General features: G+C 44.4%; 1 protein-coding gene across 9 annotated transcripts in view; it reads left to right on the top strand.

Annotated features, from left to right (window-relative positions):
* Window positions 1-25,975, top strand: part of fhod3b (formin homology 2 domain containing 3b) — a 561,621-nt gene that overhangs the window by 347,045 nt on the left and 188,601 nt on the right. The window lies entirely within an intron of this gene.

Below are 25,975 nucleotides of genomic sequence, written 5' to 3' on the forward strand. Positions count from 1 at the left end.
ACCTATACACTGTAAATGGATCGATTGTAATTATGTATTGTCTTTCTGCTGACTGATTAGCATGCATCAAAATCATTTCACTGTGCCTCGGTACAAGTGACAATAAACTAAACTAAGCTGAAGCATTGGGTCAATTTCAGCAAGACTGTGGTTTTTAACTGAATAATAATATTTATTGAAGGTTATAAAGCTCTGGCTGTATCTTAATCCCTGAATAAACAACAGTGACATAGACTAGAAAATTCATGGATGAATGTTTTGGAAGCTGAGATATTTCTACTGTATGAAACACCTCCAGCCCTACTGCACTTCCATGTGAAATATCTTTACACTGCGGAGTAGTTGTTCCCTTAAACCCAGTAAATCTACATGAGAATTGATTTTCCTTTGACTTGGAGTCATAGACCCAGACAGCATGGAAACAGGCAAACCAAGATGCCCCATCTGCACCAGTCCCACCTACCCATGTTTGGCCCATATATCCCTCTAAATCTTTCCTATCCACGTACCTGTCCAATTGCTTTTTAAATGTTGTTATATTGACTTGATATATAGACATCGTGTGTGGACATTTCTGCATGAGATGGTGAAGACTTTGTTCTTTTTTTTAAAATAATCTGTGCCACAGTAATAAATACTAGAGGACTGTGGTTTTCAAATAGGATCAAACTACTGTCCCCATTGAGGTTGGGGACTGGCCAATGTGGTGCTTTCTCAGGACAGTGAACAGTCGCTTCTTTTATAGCTGAAATTGAGGTGATTTGAGAAAGTTTCTAAAGCCATGCTGATGTTTTTTTGGTCTAAATTCCAGGAGGTGTGGGTGTGTGAGTTGGCACCTTGTGTTTATACTAGTAAATCTAGTTCCATTTTACCAAAACCAGACCAAAATACTGAAGCAACCAAAATGCCATTGGGATAAGTGAAGGCTGTTTTAGATTTTTTTAAATTTTTAGATTTAGAGATACAGCGCAGAAACCGGCCCGCCGGGTCCACGCCGCCCAGCGATCCCCGCACACTAACACTATCCTACACCAACTAGGGACAATTTTTACTTTTGCCCAGCCAATTAACCTACATACCTGTACGTCTTTGGAGTGTGGGAGGAAACCGAAGATCTCGGCGAAAACCCACGCAGGTCACGGGGAGAACGTACAAACTCCGTACAGACGGCGCCCTTAGTCAGGATCGAACCTGAGTCTCCGGCGCTGCATTCGCTGTAAGGCAGCAACTCTACCGTTGCTGGAAAAGTACCATACTTTGCATTAGAACACTTGTTTTAAAGGAGCTATAAAAATCAGCTTAGATGTCTTGTGTAGGAAGGAACTGATTTTACTGGTTTACACTGAAGAAAGACACAAAATGCTGGAGTAACTCAGCGGGACAGAGATCCAGAGATGGATCCAACTAGAGATTGAGATAGGGTGGCGCAGCGGTAGAGTTGCTCCCTTGCAGCGCTTATAGAACCAGAGCCCCGGGTTTGATCCCGACTACGGGTGCTGTCTGCGGAGTTTGTACGTTTGCCCCGTGACCACGTGGGTTTTCTCAGAGATGTTCGGTTTCCTCCCACATTCCAAAGACGTACAGGTTTGTGGGGTTAATTAGCTTGGTGTAAATGTAAAATTGTCCCTAATGTGTGAAAAAGTGTTAATGTGCAGGGATTGTTGGTCATTACGGACTCACTGTTTCTGCGCTGTATCTCTAAACTAAATTAAATTAAACCAAACTAGAGATGCTGCCTGTCCCGCTGAGTTACTCCAGCATTTTGTGTCTACCTTGGATCTAGATTCATAGAGTGATACAGTGTTTGGAACAGGCTCTTCGGCCCAACTTGCCCACACTGGCCAACAATGTCCCAGCTACACTAGTCCCACCTGCCTGCGTTTGGTCCATATCCCTCCAAACCTGCCCTATCCATGTACTTGTCTGTTTATAACTAATTATACGATTTGAATGTTAAATGAACTGAAGGGGCTGAACGGTGTACCCTTGTTCATTTGAAGTGTACGTGCGCTATAAGGAACTACAGAAGCAGTTATGGCTAGGTATTTATAAACAAGAAATTGTTTAATATGATAGATGTGAAACACCAAGCACAGATTTGAAATTTAAAGCTAAAGGATAAATTTAGAAAACGACAACAGATCTTTTGAGTAACTGCAATGATACAAATAGGATATAATCTTCTGGAAGAAGCCGACATGGTCACGAGTAAATTATGATATTGCAAACATGCTCTGACACCAGCAAATTAAACTTTGAACAGGACATTCAAACTAATAAAAATAAACAGATTGTTCTCTTCAGGGAGTTTGGGAAACAGATTAATTGTATATTCATTTGTGCAAAGTATCAATAGGCATGCTGTTTTATTGTTCTTCAGTGTTGGTAAAAAAGAAACAAAATGCTGCAAGTGCCTAAGGTAGTGACTTTTCCCGTGATCTGAGTCGTTTTGGTCATAGAAGTAATCAGAAAGGGATGTTGAACCTTGAAGGCATGTGTTCTCGACTGCTGTAAAAATGCAGGGTAATAAGAGGACAAGTAAGAAATATGAGTCTCTCTCATGGACACAACCTCAGTTCTTACTGACTTAAACCCCTGCCTCCATCAACAGCGTAAATGTTTGTAATGAAACACTGCACCAAACATATTGCAACCATTGCGCGCAGGAGCAATTTTGAACCCTCGCTATTTCACTGATTTCAGTCAAAAATGGTGGAGTTAATAGTGACTTTCTGAAAATAATAGCTTCAAGCAGTTTTGTTACAAACGAATTTGACTGAATATTAATCTAACATTATTTTGAACCAAATTCCTGGCCAGTTGTACTCCATATCCCTGAGACAGGAAAATAATTGTATTGCTTGTTTTGCCAATTAAACTTCCTTGCAATAGGTCATGGCATCTACTTGACAGCACAAGTACCTTATTAGAGGAGATTTGTGTCGCTCAATTTCTTCAGAGAGGGGACATTTGAGACTGAATTCTCATTCCAAGAATTAGTAAATTAGTAAATTCAAAGTTATTTTCCATCCATTTTTTTTCTTTCTTCACTGAATCTTTCTTTGTGTTCTGTGATCCTGTTCTGAAACTACTCTTCGAAGTGAGAGCGGCAGTGGAGTATTCAGTTCTTTGTGGCTGTTCCACTGTTCTGTTAAGTCAATGCTGCATGATGTCACATTGGCCATCGGAATCACTTCTGAAGGCGCATCATGCAGATACTGAAGTGCCAAACTTCCTGAGAGATCGTGTTGACTGTTCTGACTGCTCGAAAGTCCTCATGGAAACCAGTAATGGAGTGTGCAGGAAGAAACCGCCGATGCCAGTTTACATCGAAGATAGGCTGAAAATGCTGGAGTAACTCAACGGGACAGGTGGCCAGAGATTCTAGGGTGACGGAGGAACTGAAGGAAATCCACATTAGGCAGGAAATGGTGTTGGGTAGACTGATGGGCCTGAAGGCTGATAAATCCCCAGGGCCTGATGGTCTGCATCCCAGGGTACTTAAGGAGGTGGCGCTAGAAATTGTGGACGCATTGGTGATCATTTTCCAATGTTCTATAGATTCAGGATCAGTTCCTGTGGATTGGAGGGTAGCTAATGTTGTCCCACTTTTTAAGAAAGGAGGGAGAGAGAAAACGGGAAATTATAGACCAGTTAGTCTGACATCAGTGGTGGGGAAGATGCTGGAGTCAATTGTAAAAGACGAAATTGCGGAGCATTTGGATAGTAGTAACAGGATTGTTCCGAGTCAGCATGGATTTACGAAGGGGAAATCATGCTTGACTAATCTTCTGGAATTCTTTGAGGATGTAACTAGGAAAATTGACAGGGGAGAGCCGGTGGATGTGGTGTACCTTGACTTTCAGAAAGCCTTCGATAAGGTTCCACATAGGAGATTAGTGGGCAAACTGAGAGCACATGGTATTGGAGGTAGGGTACTGACATGGATAGAAAATTGGTTGACAGACAGAAAGCAAAGAGTGGGGATAAATGGGTCCCTTTCAGAATGGCAGGCAGTAACTAGTGGGGTACCGCAAGGCTCGGTGCTGGGACCGCAGCTATTTACAATATACATTAATGACTTGGATGAAGGGATTAAAAGTACCATTAGCAAATTTGCAGATGATACAAAGCTGGGTGGTAGTGTGAACTGTGAGGAAGATGCTATGAGGTTGCAAGGTGACTTGGACAGGTTGTGTGAGTGGGAAGATGCATGGCAGATGCAGTTTAATGTGGATAAGTGTGAGGTTATCCACTTTGGTGGTAAGAAAAGGAAGGCAGAGTATTATCTGAGTGGTGTCAAGTTAGGAACAGGGGACGTACAACGAGATCTGGGTGTCCTAGTGCATCAGTCACTGAAAGGAAGCATGCAGGTACAGCAGGCAGTGAAGAAAGTCAATGGAATGTTGGCCTTCATAACAAGAGGAGTTGAGTATAGGAGCAAAGAGGTCCTTCTGCAGTTGTACAGGGCCCTAGTGAGACCGCACCTGGAGTACTGTGTGCAGTTTTGGTCTCCAAATTTGAGGAAGGATATTCTTGCTATTGAGGGCGTGCAGCGTAGGTTTACTAGGTTAATTCCCGGAATGGCGGGACTATCATATGTTGAAAGACTAGAGCGACTAGGCTTGTATAAACTGGAATTTAGAAGGATGAGAGGTGATCTTATCGAAACGTATAAGATTATTAAGGGGCTGGACACGTTAGAGGCAGGAAACATGTTCCCAATGTTGGGGGAGTCCAGAACAAGGGGCCACAGTTTAAGAATAAGGGGTAGGCCATTTAGAACTGAGATGAGGAAAAACATTTTCAGTCAGAGAGTTGTGAATCTGTGGAATTCTCTGCCTCAGAAGGCAGTGGAGGCCAATTCTCTGAATGCATTCAAGAGAGAGCTAGATAGAGCTCTTAAGGATAGCGGAGTCAGGGGAGAAGGCAGGAACGGGGTACTGATTGAGAATGATCAGCTATGATCACATTGAATGGCGGTGCTGGCTCGAAGGCCCGAATGGCCTCCTTCTGCACCTATTGTCTATTGTCTATTGTCAGGAGAGAAGGAATGGGGTGACTATTCGGTTTGGGACCCTTCTTCAAACTGAGAGTCGGGGGAGAGGCAAACTGGAGATATGGAAGGGTACAAAGGATAAGGTGCAAAAATGACAGATCAAAGCAGACGGGAGTGTTACTCTCCTACAATTTTCCTACAGTTTTTCTGAGTGTAGTGTGGGTGTGAGGGTAATGGGCACTTTTCAGTTGAAGAACATGTTTTCACCGACTTGGGTTAAATGAACCTACTGAATTATTTTAAGTCAAAAGTTTTTTGGAAACTGGGTTTTCATTTTCTTGGTCAAAAAAAGCATTGCCAGACAAGAGAAGTCTGACAGCTCTCTACATCGCTGCTCCCCCTCTGTGATTTCTCCTGCCCTCCTACTTCGCTGCTCCCCCTCTGTGATTTCTCCTGCCCTCCTACAGTCGCTGCTCCCCCTCTGTGATTTCTCCTGCCCTCCTACTGTTCTCCTCCTCTCTGCAGGTAAATACAGGTAGGGGATGATGAATGCAAAGAGAATCTTCACAAGGTAGCAGAATGGAACTTGTGCTGGACTATTGCAGAACTCTGGTTGGAATAGAGGTGAACTGGATGGATCAAATGTAACCTGTGTTGAGGATTAGATCTTGGCTGATTGTATCTTAACTCATTTACCTACCTTGGTTTAAATGTCTTGTTCCCTATATCTAACCAACATTCATTTATAATAAAAGACACAGTGCTGGAGGAACTCAGTGGGTCAGGTAGTGTCTCTGGAGAACATCGATAAGTGACATTTCGGGTTAGGGACCCTTTATTTTGTAAACTAGCATCTGAAATTCGTTGTGTCACCATTCTACTAGTTTTCTTTTCAACTTTGCATTTAGTCTTACTTTATCTTAGAGATACAGCATGGAAACAGGCCCTTTGGCCCATCGAGCCTGTGATCACTCCTTACATTATCACTATCCTACACACTAGGGACAATTTACAATTTTACCAAAGCCAAGTGACTTGCAAACCTGTATACCTTTGGAATGTGGGAGAAAACCGGAACATCTGGAGCAGAAAACATTCAAACTCCGCACCCGTAGTCAGGAATGAACCCAGATCTCTGGCACTGTAAGACACCAACTGTACCTCTGCGCCGCAGTGCTGCCCCTAGTCCTAGCCCCTGCAGGACTTTTGTGAAGATATTCATTATTTCCGCAACATTTTATGAGAAGGAGAGCCTTCTAACTACAGACTCAACCATCTCTACAGCAGCTGTGTTGGTTAGGACAGGGTTGTGTTCATCAGCTCCCACTCCCTAAGGTTAAAAAGAAACAACTTTTTTTGTCTTGCTGACATTAAGGGTTAGATTGCTATCCTGATACCATGACACAAGGAGCTCTTTCCTTTACTTCATCACGCCATTGTCTTTGGTCCGCCTGACAACTGTGGTATTGCTATTCATCCGAAGGTACAATGCCCCAAACTGAAAACTTTACCAAATGAGTTTGAACAAGAAAGTTGTGGCAATCTCAGCTTCCTCATCCTGGGGCTTTAACTCCATGGAGCAGAATTCTCCTGGTTAAGGCTTTGGGCCAATAACTCAGGCCCAGGCCAAGTCGCATGGTGAGGTTGTAAATGTAAGTAAGTAAGTCAGTCAGTCTGAAGAAGGGCCTCGACCCGAAACGTCACCCATTCCTTCTCTCCTGAGATGCTGCCTGACCTGCTGAGTTACTCCAGCATTTTGTGAGGTTGTAAATGATCTGAACCAGGCTTATTGGCCAGAGAGAGAGGATATGGTTAGTGACTGGGGACTAGAGTTTGTTCAAGGATTCATTTATTTTGCAGAGATGTACATAAAACAGAATTACATGCATACATTCTACCTTCCAAGGTAATACATTCTGGGCAAATGTTTGGCAGTATTTTACTTGTTACTTATAGCCTTGCTTCTCTGCTGGAATACTGGAATTTCACATTAAAAAAAAGAGTCCCCTGAGGTGGTGAAAATGTCAGCTTGTTAGCAAGCTGAATGATAAGTTGTTTCCCTAAATAGTGGTGTGCTGTAACTCCATGGTGTTACACTAATGGTACATAGGAAGCATCAAGCTCAAATGAACATCCTAACAGTGGGGGAATTGCAATGCTCATTGCATTCTGTTCTGTGTACATTTGTATCATATAAATTAATCCTGGAGTTGACTGTTTGAAAAGAGAGTGCTGACCAGGAAATGTCTTCTCTTGTTTCTTGAAGGGAAAATGGAAACACAAACAACTTATTCAGGATATTTTCACGTTCCATTAAAAAGTTGCAATGCAACCTTAAACTCAGTCGTGTGCCCTTTGTCTGAGTGGGAAGTTAATAACGGGAAACCTTAACGCTGTGAGTAGCAGCCTAGCCTGCTGAGAGTAATGCTGTTACACTGCCATCTCCATGGAGCCTGCTGATTGCCAAGCTCCTGTCTCCATGTCAGCTGTGGCTACAGGTTTACTGTTGGCAAAAGGGCAACAGTACAACCTGAACTTAAATGCTGAAATATCTCCAGAACTTGCTGCCAAGGTGATGTCTGAAGTTGCAATGATGCCATAAATTGTTGAAGTTAAAGCTAGTTAGATTGGATTATCTTGTTGGAGACCCGATAGAAGTACGTAAAATTATGAGAGGCATAATAAGGGTAGACAATCGGGACCTCTTTCCCAGGAGGGGAATATCAAAGATCTTATAGAAACATATAAAATTCTTAAGGGGTTGGAGAGGCTAGATGCGGGAAGATTGTTCCCGATGTTGGGGGAGTCCAGAACCAGGGGTCACAGCTTAAGGATAAGGGGGAAGTCTTTTAGGACCGAGATGAGAAAACATTTCTTCACACAGAGAGTGGTGAGTCTGTGGAATTCTCTGCCACAGAAGGTAGTTGAGGCCAGTTCATTGGCTATATTTAAGAGGGAGTTAGATGTGGCCCTTTTTGCTAAAGGGATCAGGGGGTATGGAGAGAAGGCAGGTACAGGTTACTGAGCTAGATGATCAGCCATGATCATATTGAATGGCGGTGCAGGCTCGAAGGGCCGAATGGCCTACTCCTGCACCTATTTTCTATGTTTCTATGTTTCTATTTGCTGGTGTAGCTTTAAGCTGAGAAGGGCAAAGTTTAAGGGAGATGTGTGGAGCAAGTTTGCTACTCAGAGTGGTGGGTGCCTGGAATGCCCATCCAGAGGTGGTGGTGAAGGCAGATATGATAGTGGCATTTAAGAGGCTTTGGATATGCTCATGGATATGCAAGGAATGGCGGGGTATGGATCATGTGCAGACAGAGGAGATTAGTTTAACCTGGCACCATGTTCGGCGCAGATACTGTGTGTGGTCAGAAGTGCCTATTCCTGTGCTATACTGTCCCACATTCTATGTTCTTCCATGACCTTGGTGTTTAGTGTGGTCATGGACTTTATTCCCCAGTTGACCTGCTGTCATCTGCCGACACGAACTGAAAACATGTCACAGCGAAACAAGCCCTGACGTTCAACTGCGTTGAAAGAGTATTTTCAATGTGTATTTGAAAATACATTAGATGGTGCATTATTTAAAAAGTTAGGGTGTTGAATGCTCCTGGCATCAAACGGAAGGCGTACAAGGTGTGATTGGGACACGAGCATTTTAGCTGCTACTCTGGTCTAGCGTGACTACATAATTTTATTATTATTGAAGCTTTAAACAGTGTGTTTGAAGAAGAACGAGGGAATAGTGTTATAAACTTTGAGGGTTGGGTTGCTGAATTATATTTGGAGATGACCAAGAGGCTAAATGTGAAAAAGAATGGAGATCTTAGAAAAAGATATAAGGCTGGAGAGAGGCTAACAAACAATGAAATTTAAAAACAAAGTTTTCAATGGAAATCATGGTTTTCAGTATCTGAACGTTATTGTTTTTAAAGAGAGTGATGGTGATGAACTGCTGCTTTAAACTACTGTGGTACGGTGAAGGTACTCCCACAAGCTGCACCCCAGCCACTCCCTCCACTCCCCTCTCCCACGGGGCAAAAGATATAGAAGTGTGAGAATGCACTCCTCCAGATTCAGGTAGTTTCTTCCCAGCTGTTATTAGGCAACTGAACCAACCTACCAACAACTAGCGAACTGTCCCGAGCTACTATCCACCTCATTAGAGAATCTCGTGCTTTCTTTGATTGGACTTGACTGGACTTTATCTTGCACTAAAAGTTATTTGCGTTATTCCCTTTAACATGTATCTGTACATTGTCCGTGGCTCAATTGTAATCATGTATTGTCTTCCTGCTGACTGGTTAGCATGCAACAAAATGGCGGACAGTGGCACAGTGGTAGAGTTGCCACCTTACAGCACCAAAGACCCGGGTTCGATCCTGACCACGGGTACTGTCTGTACGTTCTTCCCGTGACCTGCGTGGGTTTTCTCCGGGTGCTCTGGTTTCCTCCCAGACTCCAAACATGGTGCAGGTTTATTAGTTAATTGGCTTCAGTAAAATGGTAAATTGTTCCGCGTGTGTAGGATAGTGTTAGTGTGCGGGGATCGCTGATTAGCATGGATTAGCAGGCAGTGAAGAAAGCCAATGGAATGTTGGCCTTCATAACAAGAGGAGTTGAGTATAGGAGCAAAGAGGTCCTTCTGCAGTTGTACAGGGCCCTAGTGAGACCGCACCTGGAGTACTGTGTGCAGTTTTGGTCTCCAAATTTGAGGAAGGATATTCTTGCTATTGAGGGCGTGCAGCGTAGGTTTACTAGGTTAATTCCCGGAATGGCGGGACTGTCATATGTTGAAAGACTGGAGCGACTAGGCTTGTATAGACTGGAATTTAGAAGGATGAGAGGGGATCTTATCGAAACGTATAAGATTATTAAGGGGTTGGACACGTTAGAGGCAGGAAACATGTTCCCAATGTTGGGGGAGTCCAGAACCAGGGGCCACAGTTTAAGAATAAGGGGTAGGCCATTTACAACAGAGATGAGGAAAAACTTTTTCAGTCAGAGAGTTGTGAATCTGTGGAATTCTCTGCCTCAGAGGGCAGTGGAGGCCAATTCTCTGAATACATTCAAGAGAGAGCTAAATAGAGCTCTTAAGGATAGTGGAGTCAGGGGGTATGGGGAGAAAGCAGGAACGGGGTACTGATTGAGAATGATCAGCCATGATCACATTGAATGGCGGTGCTGGCTCAAAGGGCCGAATGGCCTACTCCTGCACCTATTGTCTATTGTCTATTGTCTATTGACTCGGTGGGCCAAAGGGCCTGCTTCCATGCTGTGTCTCTAAACTAAAACAAAACTAAAAAGCTTTTCATTGTGCCTCAGTACACGTGACAAAAAACTAAACTCAAACTCAGCACTGTTGCTATTGGAACTGTAGTAATAAGATGGAATGGCAATATATTTCCAAGTAGGACTGGTGTGCAACTTGGAGGGGGAATCTGCAGAGAGTGATATTCCAATGTGCCTGCTCTCTTTGTCCTTCTTGGTGGTTCAGGTCATTGGTATGGGAGAGCTTCTTGCAATAGTCTTGCTGAGTCTCTTCTGTACATTCTGGAATTGACTAAATTGATTGAAATGGATGTTGTAGCCACCATGTAGCCACCAGCCGCCTGTGCTGGAAGAAATTAAACGTTGTTAACTTGAAAGGGAATGCGGGCTCTTCAACAATCTTCTGCATTGATGCCCCAAAGTGTCTGAGGTGTTGAGATTTTAATCCCACCAGCACATTTAACAAACTCTGAATTGTATTGCGTGCAACTCCTAAGCTCTTTGTTGGCTTTTCACCTAATGCACAATTGCAGCCAGCTTGTGGCTGGGTGCACTGCCAGCCATTGCTTCGAGCTGCCTGCCTGCAGTTAGTCGGTCATTATGAAGCAAATTACCTGAGAAACTCGACTGCTTTTCAGCAACTGTTCAACTGCCAGGGGCTGAGACTGCTTGATCTGTTCCCCTCCTCCTGCACTCTGTTAACCAGAGACCTTTGTGGAGGAGTCGGTTTTAAGTCAGTCTGCACAGCTTCAGTGGCAAGTATCTGTCAGTCTGCCTTTTACATTACTGTACAGTTGCTGCTGTTTGTTTTCTGATGGGATTAGTAGCTGCGATTGAAATACACAGAGTCAATACAAGTTCGGCCAAAAGCTATAAAAGTAGAAAGACCAAGGTCCCTCTATTTCTATTTCTATAATCTTTTGCTAACTGTAAAACTTTCTCCTCTGAGACTTTAACCTGCTTTTGGTTCCCAAAAGGCAGCACTTTTGGAGGAAAGTAATCCATTTTCAAAGTGCTGTTGACTAATCTCCAAAGACTGAGTGGAATGTCAGGATGAGGTTGATACAACAAGGTTGATTAAAGATTTATATCACACACATTGTTTTAATTTCAATTTCTTAGCCCCTGTCTGAGTCTAGCACTACAGGGATAAGCGTGGAGCCTGCCCTCCTGACCTCCTGTACTGGCAGGCTCGAGGTTCACATCTTGCTAGAAGCTGTTGCACAAGTAAAAGCCGGAGATCAAGCAAAATGCTGAAATCTGGTAATGGTGTTGAATCCATGGAGGAACATCTCATAATTGAACTATAGAATCACTTCTAATCTGCATCTTTCATTCTCCCTGAAAGTTAGAGGGAAAATATGGTAATTTAAGTTTATGCAATTTACTTTAAAAAAAATTATTGAATACTTGGGGAAAGAAAACTCTGATAAACTTTCCAAGTACATGATAGAATTTTGATCTTGATAGAGACTTTCTATTCTGAGGCTTCCTTCTGCCCTCAGCCACAGAGCTAAGCTCTAAAAAAGAGGAGTCATCTGTGGAATGGCTCTCTATTTGTGCAGTTACAAACCAGTCCGCAGTTTGACCTGAACAGCCTGTCACTGGGTAGAATTTTCAGCATTACTTTGGCATGCTGTGGTCTTCTGCAAAATAACTTGCAGCGCGGCGTGAGCATATGTTAGCTTAATTTCGTTTAGTTTAGAGATACAGCATGGAAACAGGCCCTTCGGCCCACCGACCAGCGATCCCCGCACATTAACACTATCCTACACACACTAGGGACAATTTACATTTATACCAAGCCAATTAACCTAGAAACATGTACATCTTTGGAGTGTGGGAGGAAACAAGATCTCGGAGAAAACCCACGCAGTCAGGGGGAGAACGTGCAAACTCCGTACAGGCAGCGCCCGTAGTCAGGGTCGAGCCCGGGTCTCCGGCGCCGTAAGCACGTGAAAGGCAGCAACTCTACCGCTGCACCACCGTGCCGCCCTAAATGCAACCAAAAACAGGACAATGTTGAAAGGCTGGTTTGCAGAATCTATGTTTGTGAAATTTAAATGCAACTTCTATACACTATGATCCCAGGGTATCATGCATAAAAATCCAACACGATGCCACTGACAAGAATAGTAAACATTTGGATAATTCACTCAACATACTTAAACATTGCACAAAAGAATTTCTCGCCCAAAGGGTTTAATTATCTCAGTAACATTTTTGTTGAAATAACTTTTTTTTTAATCACTTTGCCTTGTGGGGAAGGGGGGCGGGGGGAGGGTTGTAAACAAATCCCATGGAAATCTCATACATCTACTCTCTTGCTATATTTAATCAATCCTGACAACATCTTTGCAGTGGTTTTTGCTGCTTATCTCAAATTAGCATGTTAATGGAAACATTGACATTTGTGGTTAAAATAGAATTTGACAAAAGTACTTCTATTAATTATGTATTTCAATTACTCTTTATTATCCATCTTCCCATTGTTCAATTTTGAGAAGGCTTGTCTCTTTGGATTCTTGTGCTATGCAATCCTCTGCTTGAGTGACAACACTTAGGCTCCTCCTAGTCCCATAAGTTATAGGAGCAGAACTAGGTCATTAACAGATAACAGAGCTTTATTTGTCGTTCGGTACCGAAGTACCGAACGAAACTACATAGCAGTCATAGAAAAAAAAAAGAACACAAGACACATGACCCCAACACAAACGTCCATCACAGTGACTCCAAACACCCCCTCACTGTGATGGAGGCAACAAAACTTCCACTCTCTTCCCCACGCCCACGGACAGACAGCTCGTCCCCGACCGACCCGCACAGTCCCCGCACCGGGCGCTGAAACGTCCCGCGGCCGAACCGGGCGATGAAAGGCCCGCGACCAATGTCTAAGGTCCATTGTCTATCCGCCATTCAATCCATCTTTCCCTTTCAACCCTTCTCCAGCCTTCTCCCCGTAACCCCAGACACCCGTACTGATTGAGAATCTGTTAATCTGCGCCTTAAAAATACCGAATGATGGCCTCCACAGTCGTCTGTAGCAATGACTTCCACAGATTCACCACCTAAATAAATTCCTCCTCATCTTCTTTGTAAAGCTTTGTCCTTTTATTCTGAGGCTGTGCCCTCTGGTCCTAAACTCTCCCACTAGTGGAAACATCCTCTCTGCATCCATGATCACTCTTGCCCACTGCGACATTTTGAGAATATTTGGCTCTTTAGGATTCTTGTGCCAAGCAATCCCGGTAATTTGCTTGGAAATGTTGGGATCAATTGGGCTGCCTTGGCTAGATTATGTCGGTGATTGTGTTCACAGATCTTTGTTTTCATAAGGCATAGGAGCAGAATTAGGCTATTCAGTCCGTCGAGTGTGGTCCGCCATTTGATCATAGATTGTCTATTTTTCCCTCTCCACTGCATTCTCTTTTCCTCTCCCCATAACATTTAACGCCTTTACTAATCAAGAATTTATCAATCTCCAGTTTAAAAGTTCTGAATGACTTGGTCTCCACCATCATCTGTGGCAATGAATTCCACAGAGTCACCACTCTCTGGCTAAAGAAGTTCCTCCTCATCTCCATTCTATGGGTACATCCTTTTATTCTGAGGATGTGCCCTCTGGTCCTGTATTCTCTGTTCATTTACTCATTTAGTTTTTAGTTTACAGTGCGGAAGCAGGCCCTTTGGCCCACCGTGGCCACACCGACCAACGATCCCTGCACAGTAACACTTTTTAAGAAAGGAGGGAGAGAGAAAACGGATAATTATAGACCAGTTAGTCTGACATCAGTGGTGGGGAAGATGCTGGAGTCAATTATAAAAGACGAAATTGCTGAGCATTTGGATAGCAGTAACAGGATCGTTCCGAGTCAGCATGGATTTACGAAGGGGAAATCATGCTTGACAAATCTACTGGAATTTTTTGAGGATGTAACTAGGAAAATTGACAGGGGAGAGTCAGTGGATGTGGTGTACCTCGACTTTCAGAAAGCCTTCGACAAGGTCCCACATAGGAGATTAGTGGGCAAAATTAGAGCACATGGTATTGGGGGTAGACAATAGACAATAGACAATAGACAATAGGTGCAGGAGTAGGCCATTCAGCCCTTCGAGCCAGCACCGCCATTCAATGCGATCATGGCTGATCACTATCAATCAGTACCCCGTTCCTGCCTTCTCCCCATACCCCCTCACTCCGCTATCCTTAAGAGCTCTATCCAGCTCTCTCTTGAAAGCATCCAACGAACTGGCCTCCACTGCCTTCTGAGGCAGAGAATTCCACACCTTCACCACCCTCTGACTGAAAAAGTTCTTCCTCATCTCCGTTCTAAATGGCCTACCCCTTATTCTCAAACTGTGGCCCCTTGTTCTAGACTCCCCCAACATTGGGAACATGTTATCTGCCTCTAATGTGTCCAATCCCCTAATTATCTTATATGTTTCAATAAGATCCCTGACATGGATAGAAAATTGGTTGACAGACAGAAAGCAAAGAGTGGGGCTAAATGGGTCCCTTTCGGAATGGCAGGCAGTGACCAGTGGGGTACCGCAATGTTCGGTGCTGGGACCCCAGCTATTTACGATATACATTAATGACTTAGATGAAGGGATTAATAGTACCATTAGCAAATTTGCAGATGATACTAAGCTGGGGGGTAGTGTGAATTGTGAGGAAGATGCAATAAGGCTGCAGGGTGACTTGGACAGGTTGTGTGAGTGGGCGGATACATGGCAGATGCAGTTTAATGTGGATAAGTGTGAGGTTATTCACTTTGGAAGTAAGAATAGAAAGGCAGATTATTATCTGAATGGTGTCAAGTTAGGAAGAGGGGATGTTCAACGAGATCTGGGTGTCCTAGTGCATCAGTCACTGAAAGGAAGCATGCAGGTACAGCGGGCAGTGAAGAAAACCAATGGAATGTTGGCCTTCATAACAAGAGGAGTTGAGTATAGGAGCAAAGAGGTCCTTCTACAGTTGTACCGGGCCCTGGTGAGACCGCACCTGGAGTACTGTGTGCAGTTTTGGTCTCCAAATTTGAGGAAGGATATTCTTGCTATTGAGGGCGTGCAGCGTAGGTTCACTAGGTTAATTCCCGGAATGGCGGGACTGTACTATGTTGAAAGGCTGGAGCGATTAGGCTTGTATACACTGGAATTTAGAAGGATGAGGGGGGATCTTATTGAAACATATAAGATAATTAGGGGATTGGACACATTAGAGGCAGGAAACATGTTCCCAATGTTGGGGGAGTCCAGAACAAGGGGCCACAGTTTAAGAATAAGGGGTAGGCCATTTAGAACGGAGATGAGGAAGAACTTTTTCAGTCAGAGAGTGGTGAAGGTGTGGAATTCTCTGCCTCAGAAGGCAGTGGAGGCCAGTTCGTTGGATGCTTTCAAGAGAGAGCAGGATAGAGCTCTTAAGGATAGTGGAGTGAGGGGGTATGGGGAGAAGGCAGGAACGGGGTACTGATTGAGAGTGATCAGCCATGATCGCATTGAATGGCGGTGCTGGCTCGAAGGGCTGAATGGCCTACTCCTGCATCTATTGTCTATTGTCTATTGTCTATTGAAGGAAGGAGATTGCAACTGGCAAGACCAGCATCTGTGGTTCATCCCTCATTTAGCGGCTTGTTGGATCATTCCAGATGGAAGTTAAGGATCAGCCACATTACTGTGACTTCAGTTGGATACGGCCACATCAAATGAGTCAGCAAGATTTTCTTTCTCAAAAGATGTCACTGAATTAGATGACAACAATTTTATTGATAGCATTACAGGAACCACAAAGGCAAGCATTTTAAATTCCAGATATGTTTTAATGCCTTGAATTAAAATCTCATTTGAAATTTAGGGGATTCATACTACTGTCTGAAAATCAATACTCCATTTACTTGATTCTAGCTGATGTGGTCAATCTACCCATCCAGATTCAAAGGGATACCTCATGGAAACAGACCTTTCAGCCCACTGAGTCTGCACTGACCATCAAATATCCATGTACATTTATCCAACATTAATCCCATTATTTATTCTCCCCCCTAACTCCTCACAGATTCGAACACTTCTCTTGGGGCAATTTATGGTGGCCAATTAATGAAGTAGGGTCTCGACCCAAAATGTCACCCATTCCTTCTATCCAGAGATGCTGCCAGTCCCCCTGAGCTTTTTGTGTCTATATTTGCCATAGACCAGCATCTGCAGTTCCTTCGTAAACTGTGAAACAACCTGCACGTGGGAGCACCCGAAAAACCCACATCGTCGCAGGGAGAACGCACATTGACCCCACGACTCTGTGGCAGTGAGGTAGTGGCTCTACACGCTGAACCACTGTGCCACCTGTTACAAAATGCACTCGTGCTGAAGTGCACAGAGCCATCTGGAACCGGTGTGTGGCGAATTGATGTATGTTCTTTGGCTGTGTGTTGTCTGTGAATACAGTGGGTTGTAATAAATGGAGAAAATTGCAGAGCATAGTTTTACACAGCTGAGAGACAAGATTGGACATTTTGGGAAGCTGATCATGCTTTTGTGCTAGGTGTTCATAGCACTAACGTCAACCTCAACAGAAAATAATAAGATGCATACTCATCAATCCTTCAGCATCAGTGTTGATATTAAAACTTTCACCAATAAGCTGATGTGCTATTTGTTTCCCCATGCTCATTCAAAAATGCAAAGCTTGCTTGGTGGACTTGGCAAGATTCCAACTTGTTCATGAGCTGTCCTTGAGTGACGTGCTGCCTTACGAGTTGTTGCATGGTCTGACTCTGACTGCTATCACCACCCCAAGTATTGTCCCTTTTGTTCCAATGCACCTTATCAGCTCATGACTGGCCAACATGGACACAAAGGCCATTTAGAGCCGCCGTGGTGATCCGTTTATCCTCTGCTCCTGCAGAACTGGTTCACTAACTGCAATAAACCCACCATGAAGGTTTGAGTATCGCATCCGCCCTCACTTCCTCACAGCTGGTTGTCATCATGAAACCATTACAGACTAAAAGAAAGCATTGTTCGGCGCTAGCATGACCATGGAAGGATGGCTGGTATCCTCGGCTGTCCGCTGCTCTATTGATGTCTAATGATGATTAAGGTCACCTCTGACGATGCTGCAGGTGCCATTCAGCAGTGGGTTGATGCTGTTTGTGTGGGCAGGGCATTCCCATGCCAGGCAGGCACCTGAAGAATATAGGCCAAGCATGGAGGTTTGGTTCCAGCACCCAAATTCCAAACTTCCAGGTGATTATTCGGACAGCGTCTGTACATCTACTTTTCTGAAGGTTTCTCCTTAAGAGCTTGAGGCTCAGGCTCCAAAAGGTTTTGTGCAGTGAAATGGATGCTGTTCCAGTTGTCGTTTTGCTTTTTATTCAGATCATGATATTGCAGATGGAAGGGATTAATTTGTGAAGTGTTCATATTTCAGATCAATTGGATTAGCAATGTGGTAAGTATAGTAAAACTCAGTTAATTCAGCATCTACTTGTTCAGAAATCCTCTAAGTTCAGTGTGTGGCCAGTGCATGAGCCAGGTGAGTGTAAGTGGGACATCTGCTCAGAGCCAAGTGTTGGGGTGAGGGATGTGGGCAGGTGTGTGGTCAGAGCTGTGGTCCAGAGTATAGGTTTATTGTTGGCTCCTTTTAAACCTACTTGTTTCATAGAAACATAGAAAATAGGTGCAGGAGTAGACCATTCGGCCCTTCGAGCCATGGATCATGGCTGATCATCCAAAATCAATACCCCGTTCCTGCTATTTCCCACATATCTCTTGATTCCCTTAGCCTTAAGAGCTAAATCTAACTCTCTCTTGAAATCCACAATGCCCGAGAGGGTATCGCATTCGATTCTACATGCTGTTTTGGAGATACAGCATGGAAAAAGGCCCTTCGTCCCACCGAATCCGCACTGACTAGTGATCCTCGCAAACCAACACTATCCTACACACACAAGGGACAAATTTACACTTATACCGAGCCAATTTACCAACATACCTGTACATCTTTGGAGTGTGGGAGGAAACCGAAGATCTCGGAGAAAACCTACGCAAGTCACGGGGAGAATGTACGAACTCCGTACAGACAGCACCCGTAGTCAGGATTGAACCCGGGTCTCCGGTGCTACAAGCGCAGTAAGGCGGCAACTCTACCGCTGTGTAGCCGTGCCTGCTGTTTCATTTTAATTCAAATGCATTATATTTCTGTGTCCCCTCTTTTTTAAAAAGGTTAAATAAAATAAAGTTGTGTTTGGATATTAAGAGGATACTAGACCAAGTGGACCCATTGGGCCCAAACCTCTCCTGCAATGGTGCAGCACCCTCTCCTCCCTCCCTCCCCCTCCCCTCCCCCTCCCCTCCCCCCCCCCTCCCTCCCTCTCCCCGTCCCTCCCTCCTCCCCCTCCCTCCCTCCTCCCCCCTTCCCTCCCTCCTCCCCCCTTCCCCCTCCCACTCCTCCCCCACCCCTCCCCCATTCCCCTCCCCCATTCCCCTCTCCCATTCCCCTCCCCCGCCTTCCCCTCAACCCCCTCATCCTCCTCCCTCCCCCCCTCCCTCCACCCCCCTCCCTCCCTAGGAGATAGATTTAAACTTTAAAATGTGAATAACTTTAAATATATAACACCAATTTCAATGAAACTTCTTCCATTAGCACCAATGGGACAACGGTGAGTAAGGTGGGCCTAAAATTGTCGCGCTATCGCGTAACGTTTTGGCTGTAGTTCAGGAACGAACGAACAAACAAACGAGAGTCTTAGTATATAGATTAAAAGAATATATAACAGTCCAGAAAATCTGCTCGACCTGGCCTACCTAAGTTACAAGTGTATCAGATTATTAGAGTTATACTGTAGTGAGCTTTTGCGAATGTGTGCTTGATCTGAGCAAATTCTCCTGGTTACACCGTGACCAGCATTGATAAAGCTACAAGTGTCCAGATGGGCGTGAGTGTGAATTTGGAGCATGGCTGTAAATGATGGCATATGTCTGTCCACACACCACCTTGCAGTCGGCAAATTTGTTGCTCAGATTTTATTTTTCCTCTGGGCTCAAAAGAAAAGCCACTGCTTTCTCCAGGAGGAATTTGCTATTTAAGGGTCGATTTTAATGAATGCGCAGCCCCCCCCCCCCAGCCGGGATGTTCACATGTGTCTGCGGATGTCAAAGTGGAGGATAGCGGGACCTGCTCCATTACTCACCCACAAAATGCATAGAAGGAAGATCCTGCAGGGCCCATGATCTTTAACCCTGAATCGGCAGTCGACAGTCACAGGGCGTGGAGATCAGAGCAAACGGAGTGGGTTTGTGAAAGCTACCCTCTGGTCTTTTAACTTGAACATTCCTTTCAATGCCAGGTCAGTCATCTGGAACAGTCATTGCGTTTCTAACAAGCCCTCCGACCCCCATCCACCTCGGCAGCAGAATGTTTTGTGCATTTATGTATAGTGGCAGCCGTAAGGAGAAAGAGTTTTAAAAAAAAACCTTTATTCATCCAGTTCCCCCAGTGGTATGTATATTGACTTCTCCAACTTCAAGTAACCCTTGCCTCCCCCCTCTCTCTCTCCATGCAGCAACATCAGAGGCACATAGGAGCCAGACCAACATATATTGCCCAGAAAAGGACACAAAGTGCTGGAGTAACTCAGTGAGCTAGGCACCAGCTCTGAACAATATGCGTTGCCCAGTGGAGCATACCTTTTGGGCAATGATTGCCTACATTAGTTTAGTTTAGAGGTACATCATGGAGACAGGCCCTTCAGCCCATCGAGTCTGCACCGAACAGCGATCCCCGCACATTAACACTATCCTACACGCACGAGATCAAATTTACACTTATACCAAGCTAATCGACCTACAAACCTGTACGTCTTTGTAGTGTGGGAGAAGGTACAAATGAAGTTCACGGAGAAAACCTATGCAGGTTACGGGGAGAAGGTACAAATTCTGTACAGACAGCACCCGTAGTCGGGATCGGACTCGGGACTCTGGCGCTACAAGCGCTTTAAGGCAGCAACTTTACCACTGTGCCACCTTACCTGGTTGTATGTGAAATAAGTGGTTGTGAGCCCCCTCCTTGAACTCTTGCAGTCCATGTGCTGATAGCAGTCTCATCTGGAGTCCATTATTTAAAACGGCAATGATGAAAGAACAGCTGAATATTTCAGACACCTGCGATCTCGAAGGGAACGTTTCCTTTAAACCTGCACCCCTTTTCCTCGTCGTTAGGTGAAAATCAAAGGTTTGGGGGTTTCTGAAAGGGCTTTGGCAGGTTGCTGCAGTGCATTTTGTAGCTAGCAGCCAGAGGTGATGCTGGTGAATGGAGTAAACGTTTAAACTGCTGGCTTAGATGCCAATCTAGTGGACGGATTTATCTGGTGTTGAACCTCGCACGTCATGTGATAGGGGAAGATTAGGCCACTCGGCCCATCAAGTCTACTCCGCCATTCAATCATGCCTGATCTATCACTCCCTACTAACCCTAATCTCCTGCCTTCTCCTCATAACCCCTGACACCTGCACTAATCAAGAATCTATCTATCTCTGCCATAAAAAAACATTCATTGATGGCCTCCACAGCCTTCTGAGGCAAAGAATTCCCCAGATTCACCACCCTCTGACTAAAGAAATTCCTCCATCTCCTTCCTAAAGGTTATGACCTCTAGTCCTAGACTCTCCCACCAGTGGAAACATCCTCTCCACATCCACTCTATTAAAGCCTTTCACTATCCGGTACCTTTCAATGAGGTCACCCCTCATTGTTCTAAACTCCAGTGAGTACAGGCCCAGTGCCGTCAAATGTTAACCCATTCATTCCTGGGATCATTCTAGTAAACCTCTTCTGGACCCTCTCCTGAGCCAGCACATCCTTCCTCGGATATGGTGCCCAAAATTGCTCACAATACTCCAAATGCGGCCTGACCAGCGCCTTACTGACCCTCAGCGTTATGTCGCGACAATTGGAGTAAATTCCATCACGCCCTCCAGCTGAATCGTTTACACAATAATTCCAGCTTTCTTTCCGTTCATCTCCCTTCCCAGCATTGAGCTCCTCAGCATTCCCTTTATTCAGTTTATTTTATCGTCAGGTGTACCGAGGTACAATGAAAAGCTTTTGTCGCGTGTTAACCAGTCAGCGGAAAGGTAATAAATGATTACAAACACGCCATTTACAGTCTTTAGATACATGATAAGGGGTTACCGTTTAACTGTTTAGCAGTATTCCTTCCCACGTTCTGAGCAAACTCCTTGCATCGACCTTTAATTTTCCCGTTCTTGTCTTCTGCTGGATATTTCTCACTATCACACCTGCTGTTGTCGCTCTGTTACTCCATTACAATTGAGCTGTTTAAATGGAAAGCTTCATGCGGTGGTTTCCTGTCTGTGTCAGGTTAGCTGTGCCCTGTTGCTATGGCACTGTCTCGAAGCTCAGGCCTGCGAAATGACAAAGGGCAGGGATGCTGCGTGTCTCAGTGTGCTGCTCAGAGTGTTTCAAGCTCTGTATCGTCACTGCATTGGAATTCCATCTGACTGCACCTGGAGGCTTTTTTTCTGCTGCTGATTATGGATGAAATGTCATGCCTGTTCTTTAATCAGATATTTACAGAGAATTCCTTCCTTTGAACTTGTGGTTTAAGGACTGTATGTTTTGACTAGTCTGTTCATAACACTCTTGTGTTGCCCGGTCTGTTACAGTGCCCTCCGTAATGTTTGGGACCAAGACTCATCATTTATTTATTTGCCTCTGTACTCCACAATTTGATATTTGTAATTGGGCGGGACTGTGTATAAACACTGCTGTAATTTCTACATGGTGAAACCAAAATGTATAAAAATGGCCTTTATTAAAATCTGACAATGTGCACTTTAACCACATGTGATTGTTTCAATTACAAATCTCAAATTGTGGAGAACAGAGGCAAATAAATAAATGATGGGTGTTTGTCCCAAACATTATGGGGGGCACTGTATGTGCTAGACTGGGTCTGGTGTGCATATTCTGGCAGGCTTTTTATCATCATATCATATCATATATATACAGCGCGGAAACAGGCCTTTTCGGCCCACCAAGTCCGCGCAGCCCAGCGATCCCCGCACATTAACACTATCCTACACCCACTAGGGACAATTTTTACATCTACCCAGTCAATTAACCTACATACCTGTACGTCAATTAACCTACATACCTGTTCTTTTCCGTTAATGTTTTAAAATGTAAACAAACATGCCATATCACAGAATCTGGGTCGCAAACCAAGAGATAGACGCAAAATGTTGGAATAACTCAGCATTTCTGGATAGAAGTAATGGGTGACGTTTCGGGTCAAGATCTTGACTTGACTTGACTAAGTCAGGAGAGAGAGAGAGACAGAGATATAGAAGGGTAAGGCGTGAAAACGAGAGATCAAAGGAGATGTGGTTCAAGGAAAAAATTGCCTGTCCCGCTGAGTTACTCCAGCATTTTGTGTCTATCTCTTGGTAAACCAGCAGGTGCAGTTTCTTCCAACACATTAACAAACGAAGAATGCAGAGTGTGGATGTTTGTCTGGCTGTTCAGCACAGATATTGGAGCACGTAAACAGACAAGAAGGGTCCCGACCCAAAACGTTGTCTACCCGTGTTCTGCTGCGATGCTGCCTTACATGCTGAGCTACTTCAGCACTTTGTGTCCTCCACCTGACGAAAGGGAATGAAAGGGACACACTCACGTATTGGCCATGCATGGGCAGCAAGCAATTGGAAAACACAATTTTAATGTCATTGACAAAAGAATCAGAGACAAAATCATGGTAGGTTATTCCTGCACTGCAGAATCAAAAACAACCTGCAGGTGCTGGAAATTTTAGTTTAGTTTAGTTTTGAGATGCAGCATGGAAAAAGGCCCTTCGGCCCAGCGAGTCTGCACCAATCAGTGATCACTGCACACAAACACACTCCTACTCGAGGGACAATTTTCACATTTCTACCAAGCCAATTAACCTACAAACCCGTGCGTCCTTCGAGTGTTGGAGGAAACCAAAGATCTCGGAGAAAATCCACGCAGGTCGCGGGGAGAACATGCAAACTCCATATAGACATCACCCGTAGTCAGGATCAAACCCGGTTCTCCGACGCTCAAAGGCAGCAACTCCATTGTTGCGCCACCCTGCTGCCCTTAAAACCTTAAATTAAAAAAAGGAAAATACTCAGCAGGTCGGGTAGCATCTGTGGTAAGAGAACTGATCAGTTTTTCAGGTGTATGATTGTTATGCTCAGATTCTTCCGACACTTATGTTTTTATTTATTTTACATTGAGCAGCTCGGAATTTGGAAAAGCGTTGCCTGTTGGGTTTGTGGGTGCTAATTCAATAATTGTCTTCAAAGTTAAATTGAATAAATACTTGAAGGGGCAGGAAAAGAAATGCAGGGCTATGGGGGTAGAGATGATTAGATTGTTCACCCAAACAGCTGGAAACTGCTCAATGGGCTGGGCGGCCTTCTGATTAAGTACCAATAAGTAAATACTTTCAATCCAATGTAGAAAAGCAAATTTCTGCAAAGTATGCTAAAACAGAACCTGTCTTTCAGCAACAACTCTCGGACACCTTCTCCTGCTTATCCTTGGACCATGATCCCACAGACGAATACCAGGCCTTAATCTCACACAACATTTCTGATTTCATCACTTCTGGATGCCTGACTTCCACAGCCTCTAACCTTATCGTTTCCCAGCCCCGCACAACCCAGTTTTACCTTCTCCCTAAAATCCATAAACAACACTGCCCTGGAAGAAGGGTCTTGACCGAAACATCACCCATTCCATCTCTCCTGTCCTGTTGAGTTACTCCAACTTTTTGTGTCTATCTTCTGTCTTTGATTAGTTAACTGCCCATAAAATGACTACCTGATGTTTAATTTATACTGAAGGGATTGCAGCGTTCATATATTATTTCAATTTGTGTATTATATTTGTCAATTATATTTGAGTAGATGGTACTTATTTAGAAGGATGAGGGGGGACCTAATTGAAGCTTACCGAGTAGTGAAAGGCCTGGATAGAGTGGATGCGGACAGGATATTTCCACTAGAGGGTGCAGGCTCTGAATAAAATGACATACCTTTAGTAAGGAGATGAGGAGGAATTTCTTTAGTCAGAGGGTGGTGAATGTGTGGAATTCATTGCCACAGATAGCTGAGGAGGCCAAGTTATTGGATATTTTTAAGGCAGACATTGACAAATTCTTGATTAGTAAGGGTGTCAAGGGTTTTGAGGAGAAGGCAGGAGAATGGGGTTTAGAGAGAAAGAGAGATCAGCCATGATTGAATGGCAGAGTAGACTTGATGGGTTGGATGTCCTACTTCTGCTCTTATGACTTATGAACTTAAATGACCTGCACCATGAATTCTCAACAATCGACTCCACGCCCTGCATTTTGTAGGTAGATTTTATATAGATTAAAGTTTCAGTGGAGTCTGCATTCTTGATTTAGATTTAGATTTTTTAGATTTAGAGATACAGCGCGGAAACAGGCCCTTCGGCCCACCGAGTCCGTGCCGCCCAGCGATCCCCGCACATTAACACTATCCTACACACACTAGGGACCATTTTGTTTTTATATATTACCGAGTCAATTAACCTACATAACATACCTGTACGTCTTTGGAGTGTGGGAGGAAACCGAAGATCTCGGAGAAAACCCACGCAGGTCACGGGGAGAACATACAAACTCCGTACAGACGGCGCCCGTCGTCAGGATCGAACCTGAGTCTCCGGCGCTGCATTCGCTGTAAGGCAGCAACTCTACCGCTGCGCCACTGTGATGGCTCTTTAAATTTGTGTATTCCTCATTGAGATTGATTGGTTCTTGGACATTAAGGGTGATATAGGATATGAGGTTTGTACAAGGAAGTGATCATGAGGTGCATGTTCAACCATGATCTTAATGAATGGCGGAGCTGGCTAATAGGCGACTGCTTCTGTTTCACATGTACTTGAGTTCTGGGTGTTTGGTGTTTATCAGACATGAGGATTCCTATCAGCATGAAATAATGCAATGATCACCACCTCTGAGAAATGCCTGCAGTGGCACACCTGGTGGTGCCGCTGTCTCACAGCACCAGAGACCCGGGTTCGATCCTGACCTCGGCTGCTGTCTGTGTGGAGTTTGCACGTTCTCCCTCTGACTACATAGGTTTCCTCCGGATGCTCTGGTTTCCGCCCCCAACCCAAAGATGTGCAGGTTTGGAGGTTAATTAACCTCTGGAAATTGCCCTTGGGGTGGAGGAAAAGGGTCGTGCAAAAGTGGGATAACATAGAACTAATGTGAACGGGTGATGGACTGTTTCCATATTGTATCTCTAAGATAAATGCAGACGTCGTGACCTGAATGAGAGGAGCAGGTGTCGAGAGAGCAGTGCAATTTGCAATCAAACAGAAATGGCCTCTTGAACAATATTTTTGTTTTTTCGTTGCTTGTTTTTTCTCACGGATATACCTTTTAGGAATGTGGCCTAGAATGCAGAGATTGCTGCAGGCATCATCTGGCATCTGGAGCTGCAGCCTGTGTGGGAGAGTTGCTGCTCGCTCCTGTGTACCACTGCCAAGCAATGACAGCAGACTGACTGCCACATCTTCGGACATCTGCCAAGATGCCTGAGGGGCTTCTCCCTCCCTTCCAGCCTGCTCACGGAAGCTGCAGGAAGTATCTTCAGTGATATTTTTGAGCTATTTGGCTT

This window comes from Rhinoraja longicauda, chromosome 2 (genome assembly GCF_053455715.1).
Source record: "Rhinoraja longicauda isolate Sanriku21f chromosome 2, sRhiLon1.1, whole genome shotgun sequence".
Classification (NCBI taxonomy): Eukaryota; Metazoa; Chordata; class Chondrichthyes; order Rajiformes; family Arhynchobatidae; genus Rhinoraja; species Rhinoraja longicauda.